Consider the following 11,817-nt stretch of genomic DNA (forward strand, 5'->3'; position numbering starts at 1 on the left):
CGGTATTAAAACTGCCGGAAAACAATTTGATGTAAGCAAAGAGTCTTATTTAAAGAGGGAGCTCAAACTTGTGGGCAAAAAATTGAAAAAAACTATAGATTTCTTTACTGAAATTAGGAACAAATTGTTTCCACAACAGAATTTAGTCTAAAGCAAGCCGTTTCCGCTTAGGCGCTGGACGTGACGGAGCAAGAAATGATTTTTTCCGCAGCCACAAAATCTTCCACTCTCACATGACATGTATGTGCATTGATATCGAAGTCTCCGGAGACATTCTCTGTTATACAGACTTTGGGTTCGTTCGGAACTCATGCGTGTTTTTAGATTATTTCATGAGAAAAATTGTAGAGTGAAAAAGAAGACAGCACACGCGCAGCTCTTATATTGGTGCTAGATGCTCGCCTAGAACGTTCTCTCAACCTGTCCTTACTCGAGGTCCGGGTGGAAGTCGATTTGAAGGCCCGCTTTGCGAATGCGGCAATAAGTCTTACTCAGCTTAACGTGCACAGCGAGGTGAAGTGCCTGGAAGACTCCAGAGCCTTCGTGTCTGCGGGCAAAAGCCAGCGCAAGGTATAACTGGTTTACGCACCGAACACACGTAGACGAAGCTGTTTTTCGCAATGGGAAGCCATGGTGAGAGAGCAATGTTCTTTACGCCTCCTTTTGCACAGGACGTCGGCTGAGCTCAGCGAGGCGCCATGCGTTTCTCCAGGCATGCGTGCGCCTGGATTTTCAACCGGAACGCGGCTTGCATCGCCGACCTGCGGCCTACGATCTCCTTTCTCGTCTGGAGCGCCCTCTTCGGGAAGGACACGAGAGGTAAGCGCCGCTTTCCATCTACAGGTCCTTGTTTAAACTGCTGCTAACACAAACGCTGCAATGAATTATGCAGTGATATGGCACTAACGGCCCTAGCACTCTGTTTTATCTCCACCCGGGTCTGATTGAAAATGACCAATTCTCTTGTTATGTGAAGTTAGCTATATATGCTAACTTGTGCCAAAAGTACAGTTGTTTTTGGATTCCACTTGTTAACCGGAACGTACAGTAAGAATTAAAGTAGTAGCTTCAGACTCGTTGCAATCATAGCCGTGTGAAGCCGTTACTTTTCCTGACGACACTGGTAGCATGTGTGTTAGCTGAGCGGAGGTGCAGAAACGCAATACCACTGATGTCGAGTGCCGTTTGCATTGCTAGCGGCCAGGTTTCAAATGTACTGATTTTAAGACTGCCCCAACTGCGTAATTCTGAATCATATAATGGAAATAATTTTATACGAAGTGAATACCTTTCAAGGCCTTCAGACAGATTACAGCAAACATAATCCTACTTGCGTTAGAGCACCACGCATTTAATCACAACTCTTAACTCACTCACAACTCACGTTGGCCCATTGACGATTATAGTGGTACAGCTGTTTTCTTATTAATCTGTTCCCTCTATGCATGAACATTATTATGTTACTGCTGCAGCATTTCTCATCGTGGATTTTCCGTGCAATGAGGGTCGTTAGCAATATGAGACTAAAGAGCTGGAATGCATTGCATTTTGACCTACCTACTGCAGTATAAGGCATATTGCTTCTGTGCAACCTGCATTTGAAACATTTTGTGCGCTACGCTAAGCACCTGGACCGCCTCACGACAGTGAGAAATATGTGCACGCTTCTTCAGGCATGAAGGAGCCCGGAAAAAAAGCATCGGGAATATATTAGCCTGCGCAGGTGACTCTGTGGCTACCGCCGTCATAGTCCGGTACCTTCGCGAGCAGTTGGTCCTCGAGGCGCAGTTCGCGCACTTCAAAGAGGAACTGATGCGAGCTGCAGACACCGATTGCGGTGACATATTTCAGAAGAATTCGTGGGCAAGGCCTTGCGCAAAGAATCGCGGTCATCCTCCACGGCAGCCAACGATCACCCAATTGCACGCAGCGGCCGCCGGAGGGTGCGGAAGCCGAGTGAGTGATTGCAATGACTAATACACAGTGACGCGTACGTTTTTTTGAAGATTTTGCACTGCAAAGAAATTTGGGAAGCACCTCACCTGATGAAACGCATTAAATTATTTCCATTCCTTTCAAGAAATTCTTGGCACTGTGGGCTTTAACGCGGAATGGCTTAACCTTCATCCACAAGCTCGGTTGCATGTCTTTCCCACAGAAGTAACTAGAGCGTTTTTCTTCGACTACAATGCTTCAAGAAAGCGGGTACCCCTGTTTAGATGATCGTTGCATTTACTGTTAGCCTGTTGAAGAAATGTTGGAGATTAGGGAGGACCCATGGCAACTACTATGATTTAGGAAAAAAAATGTGCTGTGGAAATGAGCCCATTGGCTCTTAGAAAGTCTGAGAAGCGTAGCAGAAATGTTCGTCGTACTTGGCCTTCACGGACCCTGTAATCCGCCAAACGCTTGCTGCCTTTAAAGCCGGGGTACGGCTAGCAGGACGATTACACCTGTTTGCAGCACGGAGCACATTGCCAGGCTTGGTGAGTCAGCCGTCGCACAGGTTTTCGGGATCCCTGAAACACTCAAAGTAAACGGTGATTTGGTTAACGTCCGCATATATTTTTTTAAATACTGAGAGAGATACATCGATGCCTCTGTGGAAGTAGATTGTACAGGAAGGCAGAAATTATGTACCTTAATTGAATCCATAATTGCACAAATACCTTCAGGTACCTAATGAACTATGGGGCACGGTTAGACTGCGCAATTGAATGCCCTCAACTTGAAATCTGAACCCTGATTTAATTTTTTTCTTCGTGAATGTGGTTCGAATTATCGAACTTCAAATATATGCATCTGAAAGCTTCTTGAGTTGACTTTCGCTCATTGATTATTTATAATAATGCGTCCGTTGCATTTATTATACATCAACTATAGACGAAATTTTTGCACTTGGTGATGTACAAGATGCTAACATCGTTTTCTCGACAATGTCACACGCAGAGATGCGATTTTAGAAATACCACAATGCGTAAAAGCCAACCTAACCAGCTCTGAGATGCGCATTTTTGACGTCTGTTATTTAGAACCACTATGCCGATTAGAGCGGTCGCGGTGGCTCAGTGGTTATGGCGCTCGTCTACTGGCCCGAAAGATGCTGGTTAGATCCCCGCCGCGGTTGTTTAGTCTCGAAAAATTCTACAGGCCCGTGTACTGTGTGTGGTCGATGCACGTTAGAGAACCCTAGTTAGTCTGACATTCCGCACCCTTTACCACAGCGTTCACTATAGCCTGAGTCGCTTCCAAAAAGTTCAATAATTATTGTAGTTCTATAACCATTTATTATTGAACAAAATCACGTATATAATGTCGACCTTGCAGTACAGTCATCCTGCACAGGTCGCTCCGACGTTCCTCTCGTAGTTTCTCACATAAATATTTCAGATGCGAAAACTTGAAGGCGAAAGAGTTGCCTCGAATTTCAAACATTGTTAGTTCCAGCTATGTCTAGCGCGATATCGTTAAATTCAGCGTTCTCCAGAAAAACTTGCCACGACATAGTGGGAGTCGGTGTCGTGAGAGAAAATCGCAGCATGATCACAACCTCTGAACCGAGCATGACCACCACCCCGGGACGGGAATTCTGGGCAGGACAAGGTATACTGCTGTGAGCACCGGCCATCGCAGCTAGGGCAGTGGGGCATCGATTAAAGACACCACCACTGCTTCACAAGGAGTACGATGATTTTCAGGAATCTCTGAATGAAAAGCTAAGAATGATTTTCTTTATATACGGGAATTAAACAATTACACTATCTCGTCATAGCCTTACAGCGGAGATTTAGTGTCCCCTCAAAGATATTTCTTTCCTTTTACTTTTTCACCACGGACGCCACTGCGATTGCAAGTTCTCGAAGACGGAACCTTTGAGTTCCTAAGTGGAAATTGTCACGGGCAAGGGAAGTAATTCGCCGCCTTCCATAACCGCAGTATTCATAACCAGTGGTCTGTAAGTGCGGCAGAATGAGTACTAATCGAAGGACGAGGTTGTCAGTTGGCATATAGAGTCGGCGCTGCACAATTTGCGACACTGCAGCCTGCCAGCCGGTATATAGCGAGAGATAGGTGACATCATTTGGTAAAGCCCTTGATCTTCCGATGACACAAATAGGGTGGTGATGGTGACTATGATGGTGGTGACCATGAACATTAAATATCACTTACTTGAAGAAATGCTTTTGTTTCCAGCAGCGCAGGTATCAAGCTCAAAAACAGCGAATTTAACGCGACCTAATCGATGGCCTTGCTGTGCTAGTCCCCTTCTTTACACGGGTAGCAGAGTCTGGCAGCCTTTTGTTGGTTTTTTTTGTCGACATGAATAGTGACCAATACTTTTTTTTCTCTTAGCAGCAGCCGCAGTTCGTCGGCCTCCACCGCGTGCTGCTGCCGCGGCACCTTACAGGAGGATATCATCATCGCTTTGCCTCTCGTCGCGCTTCCGTCCTTCACTGGGCGGGACAACTCCGCTGCGGAAACTCAGCGGTGACGGGGCGTGGTACAGTGGGCTGTCGGATGAGCCCACGTTCCGGCTGCTGCTGATGGCGGTAGCCTGCACGGGCCAACTCCCACTTTTTAATCAGGTGACCTAATAGACCGCAAGTGTGATGCCATATGATGGATCTAAACATCTTCCAATACCTGCACTGAAACATATCACGTGCTGCGTACAGTGGCGCTCTGTAAAATAATCGCCACCTTGAGCTTCTACTGATGTTAAGGTATTCCTCTTCACATTCCAGTCAAAAATTAACCAAACGTGCCTGTATATCTTAATATATATGTATTTTCAGGTAAATAGCAGTGTTGTGGTGAAATATTTAGCCAGCGATCCGACTGAATGAACATTAGGTGAAGAATTGGTGTTCGAAAAGACGTCAGATGACATTTTTATCAACGCCAACCATATGCCGCTCACTCAAGATACTTTTTATTAGGTTCGCAATAATCTTAAAGTGCTAATAATTGTGCCGCGACGTCTCTTCAAACGTATCATGGAAGAAGAATGTTGAAGAGTGCGTCTAGCTAAACAAATGTTTGAAACATGACTACATGATAATGAAACCTGATGTGAGAAAGCTGCAATAGTATTTGGATATACCTTCAATGTTTACTAAGATTATTTTAGTCTAAGCCGAGGCTTCACTCACGCGATAAACTTAGGGTGAATGTGGATGCAGGTGGGTGGAACTTGTGGAAAATGGAAGTGGGGAAGAGGGGGCGGTGCATCTGGAAGAAAACTGACTTTCCCACAGCGTCTATCAATAAGATTTCGCGGACGGTGTTTCGTTCTGCTGCTGCATGGGCTTCTAGAGTGTGGAGGCCCCGTGGAAAATGCGGAGGAAAGAGTTTAGTGAGTTCCTGGTGGATGGCGCGTCTGGAACTTGAAGGTTGCAGGGGGTGGCGTGGATCGAAGTTGTGCAGGCGCTCACCGATGATGTGCAGTGGCGTTGTGGGTGGCGAGCGGTGCTTCTGGTGAATGTAAGTGGCCCAGACTGCAGGAAAGAAGGAATAGGAAGAAAACAAAGTGTGCCTGCCCTTCTATTTAGTGCGATAGAAGTAACAGAGGCACTTCGCGACAAATGCAAGCGTTGTCTGTTCGAAGCATCCATGCGTGAAGCGTTCACCCTCGTGAAGTGCCACTCATCAAGAAGTCACCTACCTCCACTTTTCACAGTGCCATGAACCATTAGAAGTCCACTCGACAGAAAATGAAAAAAGGAAGGCGAAATGGATTTCAAAGACGCAATTTGAAATCCTGTTGCCCACCAGAGGAGCCAGCCACCTCTCCACCTCACCTCCCAAGATAACACAGCTCCCATACCGCCTCCACCTTCCATAAGCGCCACCCATATTCCCCGATCTTCACTGTAGAAAATATCGTGTCTGTGACGCCTCTAGTAAAGGAGCAAAAGCATAACACACTCATCGAGGCTTAATCCAATTGCTACCACCGCTTTATCACGTCAAGCATCATGACCACGCTGTAAATATTTCTCTCGTGCTTCGTCCAGCTTGCGCTGTTTTCTAACAAAATTATCAATCTGCACCAACTAGCCCTAAGGTTTGCATTGCTAGAGCTCTGTGTGATTTGAACTGTGCACTAGTTATCAGCAAATCCATCATGAGCCTTAACCGGAGCCACAAGATTATACAAGCGCATTCGTCTCCTGAGATTCGACAAACCTCGGCAGAATTGCACGCAACAAGGTGACACCCTACACGCTGCTCTGTGAGTTCTCGTGCAGCTCAGGCACGAGAGAACTTACGGGACGATTATTCTATATGTGAAGAGTTCTGTCGCATGTTATCTGACGCGGAGTCGAGTCCTGGTCCTTAGTAGCTTTACAGTACCTCATGTGCGAAATAATACGTCTCCCACATGAGTTGCATATTGAGCTACACGTAAATATTTACTCACAAAATTTGCATATCGCAGACGCAGTTTTAAAATTTGAATTTTATTATCATTGTTTCATTTTGCAATTTTATAACTATCTAAAAATACTGAGTGTGTTGCGTGAGTGTAAGAAGGCTTCGCGTTTCAGGTTGCTCATTTGAATGTCAGAAATACAATCAGACGCAAAAGCGTGCTGGACAAAGATGCGTTGCGATACGTTCTCAACGATGCATCCTCAATTTGACTTCAAATGCATCTCTGTGACTGATATTGTTTTATTTTTATTTCTCTCCTTTAGGTTCAAGGGACAACGCGCCCCACAGCCTTCCTCCTTGTAAATAATTTCTGAATGAGAAGCGACATGAAAACTTCGTCTGTGCCTCTCATGCGCAGTCTTAACCATGGTGTGGACGGTTCGCATACAGTGAAATGCTCGACCGAGTATCGTGCCCCCGGTTCCCTCTCTATATGATGATTGTTTAACTGTACGCGCTGACAGCACCTGATCACTGTCGCCATTGACCGGCATGAACACACACGCCAAAAAAATTCTCTTGTTCGTGACGGCAGATGGCAGACAGCAAGACACGACAGCGGCAAGACGGGAACGCTAGAAGCCTGAACACAACGCGAGAGTAAAAAAAGCCAATATAAATTGCTGGCAACCATGACAGAACCAGCTATTTTACTTACGTCACTAGGTAAGCAAGGTGAGTGCCTTTCTAGCTCAGGAAAGAACTCTGGGCACGCTTTCGACTGCTTGTAAGCAGGGCAACTTCCTCAAGAAGAATTGCAAGTTCACGTAGCAGTTAACGCGAACAACAGGTCTCCATGTAGATGCTGCTAACAAGATGCCGCAAGGGCCACAGCATTTTCTTCCACGGCGGGTCTCTAGTGGTTGCGCCGTACCTGCTATGCTCGAATAACCACAGAACTCGGTCTGGCCTGCACCCGGTTGCTGCCACCTTGATTATGGTTCCTGGAACCATGATGTTGGACCTGGTTGTTATCATTACCCAAGAGTCGAAGTGGTGGGCGTTAGCTTCGACGCAAAGCGGTACTAACCTATTTTCCCAGCGCCCCTATAAGTTCACAGCACCGCCTGTTTGGTCAGCTCGAGTGATTGAAAGAACAAGTCGCAAAGCTGCACCCGTTCGCTTCTTTCTCATCCTCTTTACCTTATTTCTTGCTGTTGTTCCGAAAGTTCCTTGTCCTTCAGGACTTTAAATAATGTTTAGAAAATCATCTAACGTTATTCAAACCTGATGTAATATTGACTTTCTGACTGTATAAATTTGGCTGTCAAAGGATATCCCGTTCAATAAATATTCGCAGAACATCAAGAAATTGCTTACCTAAAACGACATTCTGTGCGCAGTAAATCGATGCTAGATTATCAAATTTAATAAGCTATATAGGTTATCGGACTGCACGCAATCATGTGGATACAAGCCAGCCGTGATACACGTTGTCACCTCCATTAGTACTGCCCACATATTTCCTGACGATTAGGCGCTAATTGTCAAGGTATACAGGATAAACTCGCGAGTTCTTCAAGAATTCGTTTCGCTCCTATTCAGATTTATTCTATGACGCTTCGTTGCTCTCCGTGGCCCTCGTGCATTAGTGGTCGGCGCGCCGGTGCTCAGAAACAATGCCGGTTAAATTAAATGCAAGAAACTGGTGGTTTTTCGAGAGCTACTCACAGTTTAGATGTAAACTTTTCTCTTTCCAGCAGTTAGTCGCTTATCAACAATTACCATTGCTATCCGAGTGATCGTTACTTCCATATTCGGTTAATGCATCTGCTGGCGCTTTAATACATGTCATAACAGCATAAGGCCATTATACACTCATCATATTAACTTATGCAACGCAGTTTCAAGCACGTACACCTAGACTGTTGAATGTCTGTGCTGAAAATTTGCATTTTTTTTGCGTCGCAACTTTTTTGTTTAGATACGGCAGCAAACTATTCCGCTAAAGAAAATATATTACACCAGCGCAAGCTTTACAGGTAAAATGTCAGGCAAAAGTTCTACTTCACAACATATTGCCACAGTCCATATTATTCCAGTGGCGCCATGCCGCGGCCGAACTGTTTTAGATGGGACTTGCCATGCCTTGCGCTCTCGAGTGGCTAGAGTTTTTCGTCTTCCTCGCACGAGCTCCCTGCTGTCTTGGACGTGTAGCACGTCTAATTAAACCTGGCTTTGAGTGTTTTGACCGTTTATCGGTGACAATATGCTATTCTCCATGTTAACTGCATTGCTATAGCCGGTATCGATTTAAATTTGGGCAACTTTGCTCACAGAAGTCCCGGTGGACTACGAATTCTGTGAACACATTCCTCAACGCACACACACGCCACAAAAGCGCACCGATTGGTCTGGGCACCTAGACACGCCGGCTTGGGCACCGATATCTGGATGCCAGAACAGCACCATAGAATTGTAAGTTACAGCCTCTTCATGTGAACACTGTAGAAACCGATAAGTATTGCATCGTTAGCTCTTTGTGTCCTTCAACTACCCTTGTCTTTGATTCTGCGCTCTAACGATATTTTATGAATGAAAACCGCCTTATACCAAACACCACTGCTTCCTTAAAATCTGTAGAAATTTCTAGTCCATTTAAAAGCAAAGGAAGTGATATAAGCGCTAAGTTCAGCTGGTGCTATCTATGCGAAGTAGCTTCCTTCCGGGGCAACGTGCATGTCGTGGGACGTTGCTTGGTAGATCAATCCATTAGCATCAAAAACAGATGAAAATGAACCAATACAGGATGACTTATGTCGTCCATAGTCACTTCGAAAAAATTTCGTCAGCTTCCTAAATTTTGACTGCTTATTTGCCGCCGCAAAGATATTAACCGCGTATCAGTTATCTCCACAGCCACCTGCGTCTCCGGTACCTTCACCTTCTTGCTGCGGGAATGTAATTTCCGTCGCACTCACCTGATGACCATACTAACTTGACGTTATCGTGTTTCCACATTTAGATAAATACGTCTCCCTCTGCTTAAAGGGACACTAAAGGGAAATAATGAAATTACAAACATGGATTGAGTATTCCTCGAGAACGCGGCCAACATTTCGTAATAAGAAAGCATTACTAAGCTATGTCGACACCGGTAGTGTCCGAAAATTGTGTTCGCAAAACGTGGAAGCAAGTGTGGTGTGGTGAAATCTATAAACTCAGTGCTTAAATAATGCCGAGCCATTTATTAGTAATTAGATGTTAACATTAGTCATTAATTTGTATCCATATTTAGGCGTCATAATTGGAAGCTTTAATTAAAATATTTATTAATAATTCTAATAACTGCGAGTACTAACAAATGTAACTAGTGACGATAAATATTATTGGTAATTTATGAAGATAATTAGTGAGACCCTGTGACGTCACAGAGGTGTGACGTCATTGGTTGGTTGTAACGTCATCCCAAACGTGTGATGACGTCACACCTCAATTACTTTGAGTAACGCAAAAAACGGAGGCCTGAATGTAGGTTTCTGAGACCTGAGATGATAAGCAGGTTTTCAATTAGTTATATAACATTCCACATGACGCCATATGGACAAGAGCTACCGAAGTCGACAAGGAGCCACGAACGCCGCGAAAAACACTAATGCTTTCGGATTTCTCCAATGCATTCTCTGCAGTGCTCTCTAAGTTTTTCTCAGCGAAAAATGGTCGCGTTCTTGCGAAAATCGCAAATTAAATTTCCGAAATCTTCCCGCATTCAAATCGCCAGAAAATTTCTTAATATCAACGTTATTTCTGAAATGTAGTAGCGCTCTGCCTCTCCGGCCAACCACAGCGAGAGAGCCAAGCCTGATCTCCGGCTCGATCGCATTTCGTTGCATGCGCCAATGCTCTCTTCTTTGATGTTTTCTCGCAATCAGGAGTAATCCACAGGCGTTGTGTGCTTTATGACCATTGAATCATTGTCATGAGGTCATGTCATCAATACTAGTTTTAAAGTCCCAAAGCGGCTCAGGCTATGAGAGACGCCGTAGTGGAGGACACCGGATAATTTAGACCGCTGGGGTTTTTTACTGTGCACTGACATTGCGCAGTGCACTGGCCTCTAACATTTCGCCTCCATCGAAATGAGACCGCAGCGTTTTTCGGTCAGCAGCCGAACACCATATCCACTAATCTACCGTGGCTGACCATTCACAGGTTGGTGGTTTCAGCGACTTAAAACGCACAGCAAGCGAGCGGGGCTATTTGGCACACATCTACTTCTGCGTCAGGGGATATAAAGAACGCAGTCTTCTACATCGTTTTCTGCCTCGTTTAGCGGGACTTGTAACCACAGTGTTCTTCCTGATCGATTAATTAGTCTACTCTGCGTATTTAGATGCGCTTTCGTTGCTATTTTCAGCGAGAGAATTCGCACAGGGAGTTTTCGCATCTAGCCCAGCCAGTTCATCGCTCGTATGCGTCAGTGGCTACCGAACTCCAGAACAGAAGTGAGAACATGCCCTGTTGTAAAGCCTAATTCCTTATATCAATAAAACGGTGCTAAAAAACGGGACAGGGAGGCGAGAAGTGACAAACACAGCGTCTCTTACTTCTTGCCTGCATGTGGTGTTTTGCTGCGGAGCAGCTGCCGATGGCGCGGCGCCGTGGCTGATCACGTGGTTCGTCACGTAATGTGCCACGTGAGCAAGTTACACTCGTCCAGCTGTAGCTATCCCTTAACTCCGCGTTTAATCAGAGCTAAACCACCGCCGATTTTTTTCGAGCCGTTTCATTGCTGTGATTAAGAACCAACTGGCCCAATAATCTTCCCCTTAGTGCAGATACAAGAACTTTCATTGCCAGGCAAGTAATGATCGTGATCTAAAATAACGTGCCGAAAAAAAAAACTGCAGCCTATCGGCGTCCGCCTGTTTGTACCACCCGCTGTATCACCTATTATTTATGAGTGCGGTGCGAAAGCGCATTCGGGAAATTCTGTAGTTCTGAATGCTCTTATGTATATGCACCGTCCGAGTGCGTTTTCTGGTGTGTGCGTCGATTCTTAAACAATCTGAGTTTATTTGTAATCGTGCAGCGAGGTACAAAAAGCGTACGCCCTGCTTGTCGGCTCACCGCAGGCGAGAATAATGTTTTCTTCTCCTGTAGTTGAAAAAAGGATTAAACTTCGTGGCTGCTAGCACCGCTGCTGACATATGTTACTTTCAGTTTATTATTTGGTAGCCTAGTGATTTTACCCAGGGCGCATTGATGATTTCGCTTTTTTGTCACGCTTATCTCGTTATTTGCACTGTGCTTATCAAGGACTATATTATTTTAAAATTCAGTTATAGATATTGCGATTTCTTCACAGGACCTTATCAGTGTCTTAAAGCGATGAACAACGCATTCTTCATTAAATAATTGTTCCTGGCTACAATAAGG

General features: G+C 45.1%; 1 long non-coding RNA gene across 2 annotated transcripts; it reads left to right on the top strand.

Annotated features, from left to right (window-relative positions):
- Positions 1-403: 403 nt before the first annotated feature.
- On the top strand, positions 404-7,155 carry LOC144100234 (uncharacterized). 2 transcript variants are annotated; one of them, XR_013307564.1, is made up of 5 exons: positions 404-570; positions 672-819; positions 1,715-1,956; positions 4,354-4,586; positions 6,702-7,155. It is a non-coding gene; the product is annotated as an uncharacterized LOC144100234 (long non-coding RNA). The 2 variants fall into 2 exon arrangements; XR_013307565.1 differs by having other exon boundaries at positions 4,357-4,586.
- Positions 7,156-11,817: the final 4,662 nt, after the last annotated feature.

This window comes from Amblyomma americanum, chromosome 1 (genome assembly GCF_052857255.1).
Source record: "Amblyomma americanum isolate KBUSLIRL-KWMA chromosome 1, ASM5285725v1, whole genome shotgun sequence".
NCBI lineage: Eukaryota > Metazoa > Arthropoda > Arachnida > Ixodida > Ixodidae > Amblyomma > Amblyomma americanum.